Source organism: Phaethon aethereus (genome assembly GCF_964289735.1).
Source record: "Phaethon aethereus genome assembly, chromosome: 11".
Lineage (NCBI taxonomy): Eukaryota > Metazoa > Chordata > Aves > Phaethontiformes > Phaethontidae > Phaethon > Phaethon aethereus.
In genome coordinates, this window is record NC_138587.1 from 8,910,603 (window position 1) to 8,926,291 (window position 15,689).

Genomic DNA, 15,689 nt, shown 5'->3' on the forward strand with positions numbered 1-15,689 from the left:
TGCTGTTGAGTTTTTGGACTATGGTGAAGCATTTGATATGCTACCAGAAATTTTAGCCTGGAGATGGGATCGAATGTCAAGCCGAATGGGATTCTATATGTAATTAATGATTCATATGAACAGACATCATATTGGCACATTTTAAACAGATGTAGGACCTGAGCTTCACGGAGAAGTATTTGAATGGGAAAAAAGTGTGAAGGAAGAGCTCCCCTGAGCTCAGTGTTGGTTGATTAGACACTCCAGTTTGAATCTACAGGTCATCTATTAACCCAAGAGAGGGTTTTTTATGCCTCTATTGCAAAGAAAGAAATCTTGGTTTTATTTTCTGTAGACCCTGCCTCAGGGCATGGGCTGATCTTAGGAAAGATTTAAAACTGGGGGAGCTCATCTTTCCAAATTGAAGTTAAGGTATTGACATACTCCCACAGCAGTGAGCCGGTTTTCCTCCGTGCCTGTATTTTGTTTGAATTCCCTGGAGGTGAAACTTAGATAAGAAATAATATGCTTTGTGATTCATTGCTGCTTGTGTGTGGAGGAGAAAATACTGATGCGAAGGACCCTGCATGGCACCACGCAGCTTCTCTCCACACCAGCGAGTACATGGGGCTCCTGGGAGCGTTTACCTGAACCAGCTGCCATGGGAAAGCCAGACCGACCTTCCATTTTCTCAGCAGAGACTCCGTAACGACTCCTTACTAACAAAAATTCCTTATTACATTTTTAAGTGCTTCTCAGAGAGGTTGGCCAGTACTTGCTGCAAATGCAGATGCATTTGGGATTTTCCTACCTTTTACTTGATCAATTCATCCACTTTAATTCTATTCTCCTCCTGGTCCTTTGCCACCAGCCACTGTGGGAGGTGGACCTCAGTATGACTCACCCGCACTTGTGGGGAAAGAAATGGATGGACGAAGTGGTTCCCATTTTGGAGAGCCAAGAAGTCCTCCATCTCATGATGTTTTCCAAGTTTTCATCCAAATGAAAACATTTTTGGCTTGTCAAACTGAAAGCAGAAATCGGTTCAGAGCAATTGGGTTAATTAATGTTCACTAAAAAAGATCCTTTTGAAAAGATCTTTGCATGGAGAAGGCTGAGGTGAAAAATTACATGGACTTGAAGAATGAAAATTGTTTCAAAATGAAAATCAGGGTTGCACTTTGTTCAAACACAATATTGCATCATCTACAAACACATATTTTCATTATTTTTGTTGGAAAAGCTTTCTACTGCAGGTTTCAGTTTTGATTAATCAATCGAAAAAAATCCCAAGATGATTCAGCTGGTCTTTGTCTCATTAAGTTTAACAAGAGATCGAATAAGTGGGCAAATTAGGAGGGAACTTATGTGAGGGTGCCTTGGCAAAGCCTCTGGGAACTTGGCCCATGCACACTTCCAAAACTGACTGTTTCACAACATGGCCATTTGTCATGAATTGAAATATTATCTCAAAAGAAGGGAACCTGATGCTTTGCAATTCGGCTGCTTGAAGACATCCATCACTGCAGGATTCCCACTCGTGTCCACGGAGGCTAGCATTGCCCTCACGTGGGCACAGGACGAACCCCAACCCTTGGTGCAGCAGGGACCCCCAGGGACTGCTCCACGTTTGGAGGGAGTAGGCAGACTGTGCAGCCACAGGTGACCACCTTGCTAATCTATGGCCTGGTTTCTTCAGACAGGTCCTGTGCTATACCTTCAGAAAGGCTTATGCTAGATGCATCACGATGCTTAAAAACAGAACATGGCACCATGGCTCATTCCATATAAACCTGTTAGTCCTAAAACACAAAGAAATGCTTAAAAGTTTATTTAAAATGTATTATTTAAAATATCTAAAATGCTGGAAAGTTTATTTCTCTGTTCACAGAGAAGCAATAGCATGGTACCGCATAACCCTTCCCCTGTTCCATGCATTCAGTTTTTTCTCACTCTGCTCTGCCAGTAACTTAAAATGGAAGATACCTGCAGGAGACCCAGTATTTTCAGTTGTGCCATGGAGTATCGAGTGCATTGGAAGGCTGACCTCTGAGACTTCCAGTAATATCAATAAGTTGTCCCTCTTTGAAAGCCCTATTAGCACTGCATTCTCATCCTTGAAGATTTGTTTGAGTGGTTTCTACATAATGAAAATTACAGCACCCCATAGGGCTTAACGAAAACACCTGGCGCCTGCATGGAACTGCTTTTATTGTAGCCAAACATCTCAAAGTATATTTACAAAGATGGGTTAACACTGAGATTTTCCTTGACAGAGGAATGTCAGAAAGGGAAGGCAAGATGTATAAAGCAAGGCTCTCCTCTCTGCTCAGTAAAAAGCGGCAGTTGTTTGTTTAATGGAGGAGAGCTAGGATACAGCCATGCATCTTGAGGCATTCACAGAATCACAGAATCATTAAGGTCAGGAAAGACCTTTAAGATCATCAAGTCCAACCATCAACCCAACACCACCATGACCACTAAACTATGTCTGAAGCGCCACGTCCACAAATTTTTTGAACACCTCCAGTGATGGTGACTCCACCACCTCCCTGGGCAGCCTGTTCCAATGCTTGACCACTCTCTCGGTGAAGAAAATTTTCCTAATATCCAATCTAAACCTCCCCTGGTGCAACTTGAGGCCATTTCCTCTCATCCCATCACTAGTTACTTGGGAGAAGAGACCAACACCCACCTCACCACAACCCCCTTTCAGGTAGTTGTAAAGAGCGATAAGGTCTCCCCTCAGCCTCCTCTTCTCCAGACTGAACAACCCCAGTTCCCTCAGCCGCTCCTCATAAGACTTGTTCTTCACACCCCTCACCAGCTTCATTGCTGTTCGAGCACAGAAGCACCCATACCAAAATGTCAGGAACCATCTGTTGCACCACCTCTCTGAGTGGCACCTGGGAACCTCTGGGAAATGTACCCACGAGGTCTCTGTACAATGGTCTTGGTTTCAGGACAAGGAACCTGCTCACACTTGCAGGAAGGGAACCAAATTCCTGCTGTGTGAGAGGGCTGGGGCCTTTCTGCTCCCAAAACCAGTGTCTGCAGAACCAAAACGGCAAAGCAGAGTTGCCATCCTCTCAGAGCATGACATGGACACGATGGGAAGGATTGTGCACCTTACTGGTGCTCAGCAGGAGGTTAGTGCGTCCGAGGTCCATGTCAAAACCTAGCTCCCCTTGCATGGTGGAAGCCAAGCGCCTGACGCCCCGGCTCTCCAGGTCCAGCAAGAAGGAGAGGGAGGGAGGGGGGTGGCCATCACCTCCACACGCTCCTGCCGGCAGCATCACCCAGACCCGGTGTCTGAGGACACCAAAAGCTGCAGAACGCCTTCAGCCTGCTCGAGGCAGAAATCCCAGAGAGCCTCTAAGGCAGGGAGATCGCTCTGAGACAAGCACAGAGGAAACAACCTTAATTTAAACAGAAAATGAAATTAAACAGAAAATTTGAAATGAGGGAGATTGTCGGCTGTCTCACCAGGAAATTACTGTCCCTTAACGCGGTTAGGCAGCCAGGCCCCAGGGCAGCCGGGCAGGCTCCTTAGACGCCCAGAGCACAGGGAGGTTTGTAAAGGGGGACGCTCAGGACCCAAGCCCTCGGGAAGGGGTGGCAAAGGCAGGCACAGTTGGGCAGTGAACTATTGAAAGCTCAGAGGTGGCAGACAGCTCCGAAGCGCCAGGTCAGCCTCCTTCTGTTCACCTGCAGGAGACCGGTGGGAGCAGGCTGGTTCCAGCACCAGCAGGCGACACTCCCTGCGCAGCCCCGGGTGCCCTGGTGTTTGCAGTCCCCTCTGTCCCGGGGCAGTTCGGCATCCCCCCGCGGCCGCCCCGAGCCTGGATGCCGTCGGGTTGTTTCTGAGCCTGGAGGACAGGCTTCAGGTACATCTAAAATCGGGATGGCTTCCTCTCCGCAAGCGTGCGCCAGCGGCGCCCGTCCTCACTCCCTGCACTCAGCTCTCGCCCTGGTGCTTTCTCAGACCGGCACCTGCGGGGCAATCGGCCGGTGGCCCACGCCTGTACCTTCTCCTGTGCCAGCTCTCCAGGGAAGGGGCTGTAGAATGAGCTTTTCTCAGCCCCAAAAGGGAAGGGGCTAGCAGAAGGCAGCACATTGCACTAGCGCTTTGCCAGGTTCATCCTCCTTCATCTCCCCATGGGCAGCAAGCGTCACCTAACCCGAATCTCACACTGACCCCCTCTGCAGGTCCCTCCGGCTCGTCAGCTCTTCAGCAGTTTTAGCTTTGAAATCACGCAATGGATGCTGAAAGAAAAGGGCTTTCCTCACTCCTTCCTGGGAAGGCTGAAAAAGTTGGAGGTAACGGAGAGAGGGCATGAAAAGGCCCCTGAGTGGAAATAACCGTGAAGAGAAATAAATGGGTATAAAGAAAGAGCTAGCTCTGTTCATCCAACCTTGCAGCACAGCCCAAGTTCAGAAATTCTCCAAAGACAGCCTGGATTAATGATAACCCTCAGGAACATGGAGTAAAGTGTAGAATTGAAAACAGCGTCATCTTCATCACAGTTAGAGAACAGAACAGAGTTAACTCAGCTGGTAAAAATGTCAGCTAAAGTATCTCCTCCTTTGCATCTGCAGGTCGATGTTTAATGCATATTTCCTATTAGAAATGGCAGGTAAGTTGGAAAAGGTCTTCTGGCAGGTTCCAAGCCTTCTACAATGTTTGAATGTATTTCACTAGTTTAAAGATATGTTCATATTTATGCTAATAATCCCTCTTAAATACCAATTTAAACACAAATTGCTGAAGCTGAAATCGATTAAATATTTCTGTAGATGAGTGTTGAAGATCTGAGAACTTACATAGCACATATTGTAATATGAGAAATAGCAGCAATCTAATAATACTGCTTAGTAAACATAATGGAAAGGAGCAGAGAGCATTGAATACTTAATACAGTTCCTTTGGAAGTGTTAAAGACTGCCTTAAAACTGTGGGTAAGGAGGTGAGGGCTTTTAAACAAGGTAAAATATAAAATGTTAAATTATGCATTTCAAGATTCAGAGAAGTCAGTGAAAACATCTTCAAAAGAAAGACTTAAATGTCAAGGTACCCTCTTTGCTGCCTTCTGTATGCAGGCAAAATATATCTTTACCCCACCCTTATGTTTGGTGGAAATTATATTTATCATACCTTTTGCTGAGTTCATGTTGGAAGGCAATTAGTGAAAGAGCTCTAGCAGAGGCCATCAATATTGCTCTGCTTGATTAAAAAACCCATCTGGAGCTGGCAGTGAACTAGCCTGCTATTGGCAGGGGTTATTTAGTGCATCACTGTTCCTCTGCAAAACTCTGTTTCCTCCATTATCACAGGGTGAGATCCCTGTGGGCAGAAACCTGGGAGATGGTTTAAAAGGCAAATATGAAATGGTGTGAGACCATGACACTTGTCAAAGAGAACAGTCCCGGAGGCTGCTGGCTCCCTGGATTTTGGTACAACAGATCCAAACGAGGGTCTCCAGCAGCCACTGGGGTTTAGCTCATCATTTGTTCATTTACCTGCTTATCCTGATAATCAGGGGTGAAGTACCCGCGTCTGCTTTGTTGTAACCGCAGTGGTCTAAGCACGTAAACGGGACAAGACCTGTGAGGAGAGGTAACATCTTGGTCTGCATCATCTCTAATAGCTGGAAAAGGGGTAACACGGGCTCTTTTTTGGCTCTGAAATCTTACCGATATAGGGCTGTGTGGGCTGAGCACTGCGAAGAGAACAAAGAAAGGTAGAAACAAAATCTGCCTTAAACGAGCCTTTATTCCCACGTTGTTCCTTTACTGGGTCCAGTCTGGAGCTAAATCTTCAGCCAGAAGAAAGACTTGCAGGTCTGAAAGCATGCCTGCTTGTCCCAGCTGGACCAGTTGCTACAGTAAAGGTATTGCCTCTCCTTACTGGCCTTCTCCTCATCACAGTTTTGCGTGTATGCTGTCTGAAATCTTTTGCCCCATTTCTCTTGATGGGAATTTCATACCTGGTCAAAGGGAAGTTGAGTCCCATGAGGCGCATGAGGCACGTGGGAACCCCTTGCTTATGGCTAGAGAACGGAGGCACAGGCTGGCCAGGAGTTTTGCCCAGTAGCATGTACTGGGCCTAGGGCAAAGCTGGGAATTGAGTCTATTTTCCCAGAGCCTGCCGTTGGGATTTACGCATACCATCCTCACGTGGATGGTAGCTCTTACTAGTAATTTGGCATGTCGCACGTTCATTCCCCCTGGTCCCTCTTGTTCCTGTTGTAGCTGCGCGAGAAAAGCCACAGTGAAACGTCTCCAGCTGCAGTTTGTTTCACCAGTTTATTAGCATGACACAAGACTGGGGGTTCACTTGAGCTCCATGTTTCCCAGCCAAAGCAGGTAGCGTAGCGGTGGTGGTGATCAGCATTTTAAAATATCAGTCAAGAGCCAAAGGCCTGTTTCCCCTGGCGGGGGGGTATTAGTGACTGAGGAGGTCTATGGATGAGGAGGGAGGAGAAAAAGGGGAGAATAAGATGAAGTAAAGAAGTTAGACACAGTGGATACAGTCTCATCAGTACTGGTTTTAGATGCATTTCCCATTTTCATTCAAAACGATGAATTCCAAAGAAAGCTACTCCCAGGAGTGGAGGCCTTCAAATCTGAAATACTTTATCTTGGGTGAATCACTGAGTCATTAACAAAGGAAACCAGCTTGATTGCTTATTTTTAAACCTGCTTTTCTCAGACTCCTCTGGAAGTGGAATTTCACAGCTCCCACAGCCCAGCCTTTGCTCGCTGCCTGCAGCCACCTGCCCAGCAGAGCTGCGGAGCAGCACCTCCATCACCTTCCTGTGCCCAGACGCTGGGAAAGGGCTGCATTACCATTCACTGCAATATATGGGCTATTTTTCACCCGTGCTAGGGCATTATTAAGTCCTCTCCAGCTCAAGGCTGGTACATTTTCTCTCAAGGTTCAGAATGCGAAGATAAAGAACTGTGGAAAAAACCTCCTTCAATCACTGCTGGGACAAACCCCTTGGATTTGTTCAAATACTTGGACACAGGTTTAGCTCTGGCATAACAGGGCATGGCTACTGTTCAAGTCAGTCAGTTTGGATGCAGGATGGTATCAGTCCTAACGACTTCAGGCTCAACTCTGCTTCTTTGGCCAGTGGGGGGGGACTGTGAGGACAGATGTGTCTCCTGTGTGTTATTAGTTGCCACAGTTCTTCCCTGTATTATTATCTGTATATTAATTTGATTTTTAATGGGCAGTATTTTAATATGTATAATACTTTAGATTGTCCTGCAAACCTGTTGGAGGACTGCAAGAGCTGAGAGAGTCTGCTGCAAATTAAAAAGAGACTATTTTCTTCCCAGGGCATCTCTAACTGACCATGAGCCAGTTCCTGCTCACTTGCAATGTCCCTTGGTCATTTTAAACTCAAATATCTTAATAAAGGCTTCATATTTCAGGGAATTCTTGTGTGTGAGCAGAAGTGAGATTCCTCGAGGTGTCCTGGCACAGATGCTCGTCCCCATGGCCAGCGCCAGAGGAGATTCTCTCTCCAGCTATCACTTGTTTGTGAACGTGATGGACATGGCGTTGCGCTGTCACAAGAACACTTTTTTCAAACGCAGGATTTTTTTTTTTCATCTCTCAGTCTATAGCACACAGAGCCATAAAGGGTCACGCTGCAGCTTGGAGCTTGTGCCCAGAGGAAGAGTATCAGTCGTCTTTCTGTTATCACCCTTCTCCTTAGTGTTTGCTTTCACTAAATGCTGATAAAGAGAATAGAATCCCAGTGCCACAGAACAACTGACTGTACAGAGCACCTTGGTCTCGTAAAGAAGCAGCAGCAGATGTAGAGCCTGATACACAGTGACTGTGCTTCTGCGTTCCTGCGTGCGTGTGCCAGTTTGGATTGGACCTTTGGCTGCATTGGGAGAGGAGTTAAACATTTCCACCTTGCGAACCCCGCGGAGGTGGGATGGTGCAGCCAGATGTGCCAGTGTGGAAATCAAAGCCTGATCCCACAAGACCGGCTCCTGAGGAAGGGAGTGGAGCACATGCACTGCGAGGGCCGTTTAATAATAGATCTGAGACAACAGTGCAGGATGTCACGTGGAGGGATCTTCTGCACTGGAGAATGATGGAAAGAGAACTGGCTAAGCCTTTTCCCCACCATCTGTTATTAAAGCATCTCAGTTTTGCCAAGATCTTTCAGTTATCTGCAGAAGCCTCCCCACAGTGCTGCTTTTCTCTCCTTGAGGGTGCCGAGGAACCTGCAGGGCTTAAAATCTGTCTGGACTCTTCTACTTTTGCTCAAGATCATTCAAAAAATGTTATAATAGGAGCTTTGTACCAAGCCAGAGCGTTGGTCTCCCTGCCCAAGGACAGTGAAACACAGCATGTCCTGAGTCACAGGTGGGGGCACTCAGATGTTGAGGGAATGCAAAACATGATTTAAAAAAAAATGAAGTTGAGGTAACACTTTAACTGGAAAAATTACCTGGAAAATAAATATTTGTTCTTCACCTTTAATCAATTTTAAAAGGAATAAAAGGACCCCCAGGTCATTGTGTCCCATACATCCCATGTTGGTTTGTGAACTCAGTGTCAAATCATTTCCCTGGGTCAGATGTCACCTTGCCTGGCAATGCTATAGTGAAACAAAACAATTGAAGGAAGGACATTATTGTTAGACCATATTCATGTAATTTTTACCCCTAGATAGAAATAGGTCTGTTGTTATTCTTCACCTTTGTGGGTTAGGCCAAGTTCATCCATTGTATTACATTACAGACAGAATTATTAAAAATTACTTTCACCTGAAGATTAGCACTTTAAGACACAGATAATCAGTAAGTTAGAGTTTGGGAGAATTAGGAAGCAGACTGTTAATAGAAACTAAACTCTTCCTTCAAACTACCAGGAGGGAAGTACCTGGGTAATTCCCCCTCCAAATTTCCTATGCTCCCATCAGCTCCCACTTACATTTTTCTGTAGTTTCCATTGACTCTCTCCAAGCATTTCATTACGCGACAAGTGACCCTGTTTTCACCCTTCGAAGACCCCACCAGAGTCTGTCAGCAGAGGTACAGTCAGCTGAGGCACAAACATGCAGAACTGCAGTACGTATAAAGACTATGCAAAAAAGGGGAAATTACTGAAACCCAGCCGGACTGGCTGCCAGGCTGGTGTTACAGAGCTGGCAATGGAAACAGCTGCCTTGAGTATACTGACGATCAAAACCAACGGAAAGGCATTGGTCACACCGGATTTTAATTAGCCTAATGGCTGTGCCTAAAATGCAGTCAGATTTATCAATTAGAAATCCCTTTAGCTATCCTTATTTTGCGAAGCACTAATGCTAGAAGACCATTCTGAAACAAAAAAGACATTACTCATACAGTACGTGTCATTTAAATATAGAAATTGCTTCAGGTCTTAACTACGCAGAAATTAGCAAGATAATTTCAGAAGTACTATTTGAACAATTTATTTTTATTAAAATATTTTTTTAATTATCAACAAGCAGCTTAGGCCATGTTGCACTTGCAGCAGTGAGGGCATCTTTTTTGAAAACGCCTGGGATGGTTCCCAGGATTATTTGCAGGGAGAATGGACTTGCCTTTTCCTTTTTAAGGGTCACTGACTTTGTCTAACTTGTTTATTTGCTTATTTCAGAGGGCACAGTTCCTCCCTCTACTTCTACTGATGTTTATTATTTTCAAATCAATGGGGTTTCTAGCCATACCACCCACACTGGTAAGAAAGATTTTTGTTCCTTAATACAATGAGGTTTTTCTCTACCTTTTTGCTTGTGTAATATGCCAATCATAGTCAGGGAGATGTGATAGAGCGTACCATAAATTAATGAAGAGCACTAACCAGATTCAATTCTGGGTGAAGGCCCCCAAAGGCCACCTTTAGACTAGATGCCGGAGCTGGGGCTTGGCAAGATGCTCTGCACTTGAAGACTTCATCTAACATATCTTCAGCAGCTGAACCTATGCACATGGCGATCACTGGGGACACTGGTCAGGTTTTCAGCTGTGAAGAAAATTCTGAGATTTGTTTTCATTCTAAGTGGAAAAAAACCAAAACCCAGAATTTTCCTGAGAACATGTTTTTTGTTTTTATTTGGTTTGGGAACATGTGAGTGTTTCTTTTTACTAATACTGGATCATGTAGTTCTGATACAGCACTAACTTTTGTTTCAATAACATGAAAACAGCTATAGTCTAGTACTTACCCTATTATTACAGCTAATATCCTACTATATCAAAGCCCAGGTGAAACAGCTTCAAGCTATTATGAAGCAAAGTATTTTGACACAATAGAGAAATGAGTAAGTGAAAATGATTCACTTCAGATTTCCAAAACTTCACCCAAAGCCACTCTTCTTTAAAAGAGCATTTCTAAGGCAGAAACCCACTGCTTTGGAAATGTTATTTATTAGCTTGTTTTTTATTAGCATAAAATCACAGCCGGCTTTTGCAAGTACAGCCTAGAGGAAGGGAGCCATATTTCCCAAACTCTTTCTTCTCCTACGTCTGCCATGGAGAAAACCAGCCCTGAGCTAAGGAAGTCAATAAATGGTGGATCGGTGATTCAGTAGCTGTAGCTCCCGTGTTGTGACGGGGCTGCTGGCCCAAGGGACCGTGCAACCGTGGCGTGCTGCCACGTGTGCTTTCAGGCTACGAGACACCATCCCTCACTGTTTCCAGAAGGCACCTGTGTAATGGAGGTGAGACGACTTGGAAAATAATAATGAGGTTTAATCTAATTGAAAAGACTTTCTTTACCTTTGGAAAGGTTCAGGTCCCAGCTCAGCCGATGACCTTCAAGATCTATGGTGGAAAGTCCAACAGCACTGACGATCATTACATAAATTATCCTCCTCGAATGCAGAATAATCACTGCAGTTAATACAGTTCACAAGTTAAATTTACTTTATTGTATTTCACACAGCCCTATTTACACTTTAAGACCCAATTTGTTCCTGTCTATTAGAATACATATTGATTTTTTCAGTTTTAGTGTGCTGCAGAGCCTCTTGCAGGAGTATTTACAACTAAGAGCAAGCCCAGCTGCCCTGGAAGATACTTGATATGGCTGGACCTGAAGGACTGAATTTTATAATAGTTAATAAAAGCCAGAACAACATGAAATATGGCATGCAAAGAGTCAGCAGCCAGTCTATGCATTGATGGTTCATTTTCTAAGCAGTTGTGTAAGGGATTCATTAAATATTTCAATATTCCAGAGAAGTATAGGGGTGGTTCCCTGGGTCTGACCCCCAAAAATGATGCAGCAGCGTGAACAGAGGTGCATTAAAAGACAGTTAATTTCAAGCTGTAATTTGGGGGAGTGCTTTCATATGCTGTGCATGTTCACTGTCATTAATTATTAACATTGCCTTCAAATGGGAGATTTTGCAACTGAAACAGTCTATTAAAAAATTCAAGGTTGTTAACCCCAACATCAGTTCACAACAGTAATTTTTTAGAAATTAATAAGTAAACTTAGCCCAAATTCTTAAAGCCAAGACTACATATTTTCCAATGGACAGCATATAATTTATTTCTGTCCTCATTTTGACTTGACAATTAAATGTTTGGAAATACCGTTATGATCATTAAGAAGTAGCATTCACCTATGGCAGATTCTTTTGATGTAATAAAGCTGGGGAAGCAAAAACCACTGAGATATCATCCCTGCCTATGGAGAGTTTGTTAATTGCAAGTGAAACATGAAAACCATTGCCATGCTTCCTTCTGGGTTTTGCTAGCATTTTAGCATTTTGCGTGCAGCAGAGGTTATTTTTTGGATAATGATCTTACTCATTGAAATAACTATTAAAATCTCTGCATAAGGTGCATTTCAAAGGGACAAAACTATGAATGTGAAACTTCCAGCTAAAAAAAATTGGAGGGAAATAAAATAGGGGAAAATACAGCACTTTGTTGATTTTAACAATACAAGATTTTTTGAAATATAAAGAATTTTGTCTCAACACTTTCAAACTGCTATTGGACTCTTAATTTGAAAGAATAGCTTTTTTTCTTTTAAAATCTGGCCTGAATTTTTAACGAAAGAAAATCATTAAATTGTTTACAGTGAATCAGAGCTTTTCATTCCAAGCCAAACAAAAAGTTTCAGGTGCACTCAAACAATGTTTTTTCTTCAATTGTTTCATCTAATGGTTCATCTAATCATTATTCTTGTTTTGGTTAAACCTGAATTACTTTGCCCTTGGAAGAAGAATGCGTTAGTCTCCCATTTCCACTGCAGCTTTCCAGAGAGGGCACATGGCACTTGCACTTGCTCTGTGAGGGAAAAGATGTGATGATGATTTGAAATTACAGATCTGCCTGGGAATAACAGAGGCAAGAGACTACATTACACCAGACATTACTGGTCCCTCCACTCTTCTTGTATCAGCTGTTTAATCCTGTGACTATGAGCGGCTGCGCAATGACATCTTTTTTTAAATCTTTAGTTTTAAGCAATCCAGATTCCTTGAGGTGCCCATGGGACTAGGCCTGTGGCAGACCTTTAGTCTGGGTCACGTTGGGCAGAAGTTGTCGTGCATCATGCTAAGGTAGAAATAATGGGTGAAATACAAATACCGGGATATATGTAACTGATTGACATTTATATATCAGCACATGGCACCAAATTCTTCTTTAGAATATAGTAATAGCCTCACCTGAGTATACTAGAAGAGATATTTGCATACTTAAGGGCAGTATTCGGCAACACATTACAGAGTCTATGGAAATACATGGTTTTGTTTGCTTGGTATCAGAAATATAATGGCAGACATTGCAAAATCCACCCCAGAGGCTTGGTACTATATACGGCACCGTGACTGTGTAATCTTATGCCCTGTGGAAAGATTTGTTGTGTGATATAAGGGCAAAACGGTGTACCCCAGTAAATTTGACTCTAGGGAAGCACAGAAGAGTAATGAGTCCCTGGACAGCTGAATGCTTACAGTTGCTATTACACAGCTATTCCTTTCCCTCAAATGTAAAGATTTACATTTGTACATAAATTCTAATCAAAACTGGTTTGCAATATTGCTAATAAAACCTGAAGATTCTTGCCACAGGTTACCTATGTTTTTAATGTAAGATGAGATATGGAGAATGAGAAAAAAAAGTGAGGAAGAAAGATGACCAGAAAGAAGAGAAGAGATGATGATGTTTTACCTGATAAACAAATTTCATGGCCAAGTAATCCACAGATATCACACCTCAGAAAAAAACCTTATTGTTGTGTGTGACTCAAATCTCTCTATAGATTGGCATTGGCAATGACCAAGGCAAAATTCCTATTGAAATCTGCAACACTAATAGGGATTTAAAATAATCCTATTACAATGCACAGAAGATGGCCATTCATTTCCAGAACCAGGAAAGCAACTCAGATTTCTAGAGGGTATAAAAACGTCTGTGTGGGGACAACCCACAGAAGCTACTTTTCTAAATGAAAATGGGATTGAAAAAAAGAAATATTCTGGCCATAAAAATAAATCCCATGTAGGAAGCTGCACCGACAGAAAAAACAAAATTGTCACAGATGACTCTTCCGCAGTATCAACACTAAAAACTTCAAAAAAAGGAAACCTCAGCTCAGCTCCCAACTCTTCTCTGGAAATAGCAGCAACAGCAAATTTTAATCTCGGCGCTGATGCATGGGAGAAGGCAAAAATAAGAACCCTTCCCAAAGCTGTTACAAAGCTTGGAAAAGCAACAAGGTTTCGTCATCAGTTCTAGACTTTCTACTTCTGTCAGTGTGCAGGTCAGACCCTGAGAGCTGCTGCTGCTGACCTGCCTGTTCCTAGGGATAAACCAAGAAATAAGGGTGATGACCTCTGCCATGTGCCCCAAGCAGAACTGAACCGTGAATGTCCCATCTGAGCTGGAAAAGTGAACCTGACATTGAAAAATTGGCCAGTTTTCAGTCATAGCCATTGCAAGAAAAATTATTAGGTGACTTTGATCCTCAAAATTAGCACTCCACTTTTTTTACTGTTTTCTGGGGGCATTGGTAATATTGCACAAATTGCCTGACACTGCCAGCAGACTCATTACCTTGTTCAAAACACCGTTGGTTGCAGGGCAGCGGGTTGTCCCAGGGCTTGCCATGGCCTCCTTCCCAAAGACGACAGTTTCGTAAATATCGTGCCAAATATTTTTAGGGTTTCCCTTGCTATCGCCCACCCGTTACATCACACCACAGTGTGTTACAGTCCCAAGCAGGAGTGGCCCATGCGTGCCCTTCTCTCCCACCCGTGTGAAGCAGCCCCCTGCGGCACTGCCTAAAATACAGCAGCGTGCTGCAAAAATCATTCCGAATATCAAGTAACTCTGAGCAAAATCCCTTCCCAGACCATACCAGATGAGAGAAAAAAAGCAAAAAAGAGGAGGAGGGGGTTGGATAATCTCGGAGGGGCTGGTGTGGCTTTCTCATGCCCCTTGCTGCAACAGAGAGTGTTCTCATGCCAGTCGTGATCCTGCAAATTTCTGCTACAGTTCTGCGGATGAACTACTCACATGATTGAGAACTTGCAAAAGATTTTCAAACCCCTGTATACGTGTGCTGATAACACTTAAAATATGTCCCCAGAGCTTTTACTGGAGAAAGTCTGAATAAGTCATCATGTGGTGACAAGGCAATGACCACTGTGGTCTTAATTCCTGCACCTTTAGTCGGGGTGATCAGCCGTGTCCAGAATACAGCAGGATGCATCAGGCCTCAATACAACAAAGCTTCTGAGAACATTTCACTCTAAGCAGACACTTAAATCTTATATTAGTATCAGTGGGACATAGGCAGCTGCTTAAACACTTTATTGAACAGGAATAGACTTAAGCAGGCACTTACATGCTTTGGTCCATCAAGACATAAACTAGCTCTGAAGCAAATCAATGAATTTTCCCTTTCTATATGCACATGCATAAAACATGCACCCGAGCTGAACACTAAATCAGAGCGTACTTTCTTCCCCAGCCTAAGTAAATTCTTGTTTGCTCCAGACTTGGTTTCTGCCAGATATTTTTCATTTCAGCTCTGCTAACAGGCACAACAGGCTCAGCTTCGGTATTTTTAACAGTGTTATTCTGATAGGCACGATAGAGCACGCTCTGCATGTGGCTCATAGAGAAATAGGTATGCAGTGCCCATTACAAGGACAATACCAGTTTGCCATAGTGAGTCTAATAAAATAACACAGGTGGAGAAATTAGAATCATTAATCTGTCTCTAGATCCAGACTTTTACCAGTCTGGAAAGGAAGGTCTCCGAATTATGAAACTTTCAGAAGTGCACCTAGCTAATAACAATAAATTAGCTCTACCCCTGTCTGGTTTTCAGCCTAGCTGTCTGGTGGGTAAACACAGAGGCACCTACTAGCTTTGCTGTGGCTGGGGCTTTGTCAGCATTACCATTATTAAATCCTGTTTTCAGAGTTTTATAACTTGCCTGTGAAAATTTACTCCAGGCTCAGAGTTGACATTTAAAGTGTCAGCTAAGAAGAGATTAATTCTTGAAGTGTATTTTTGAATGCGTTCTTTTAAAGTTGCATGAAAATAAAGGGAATTGGAAACTGACGGGTTGGGATGCTTTTCCGAGTAATATTTTCGGGCCTCCGGGGAACCTTCCAGTTTTATTTTTATTTAAGGCATAGACTTTGCTCTTTACTCCCCAAGGGCTTGACCAAAATCAG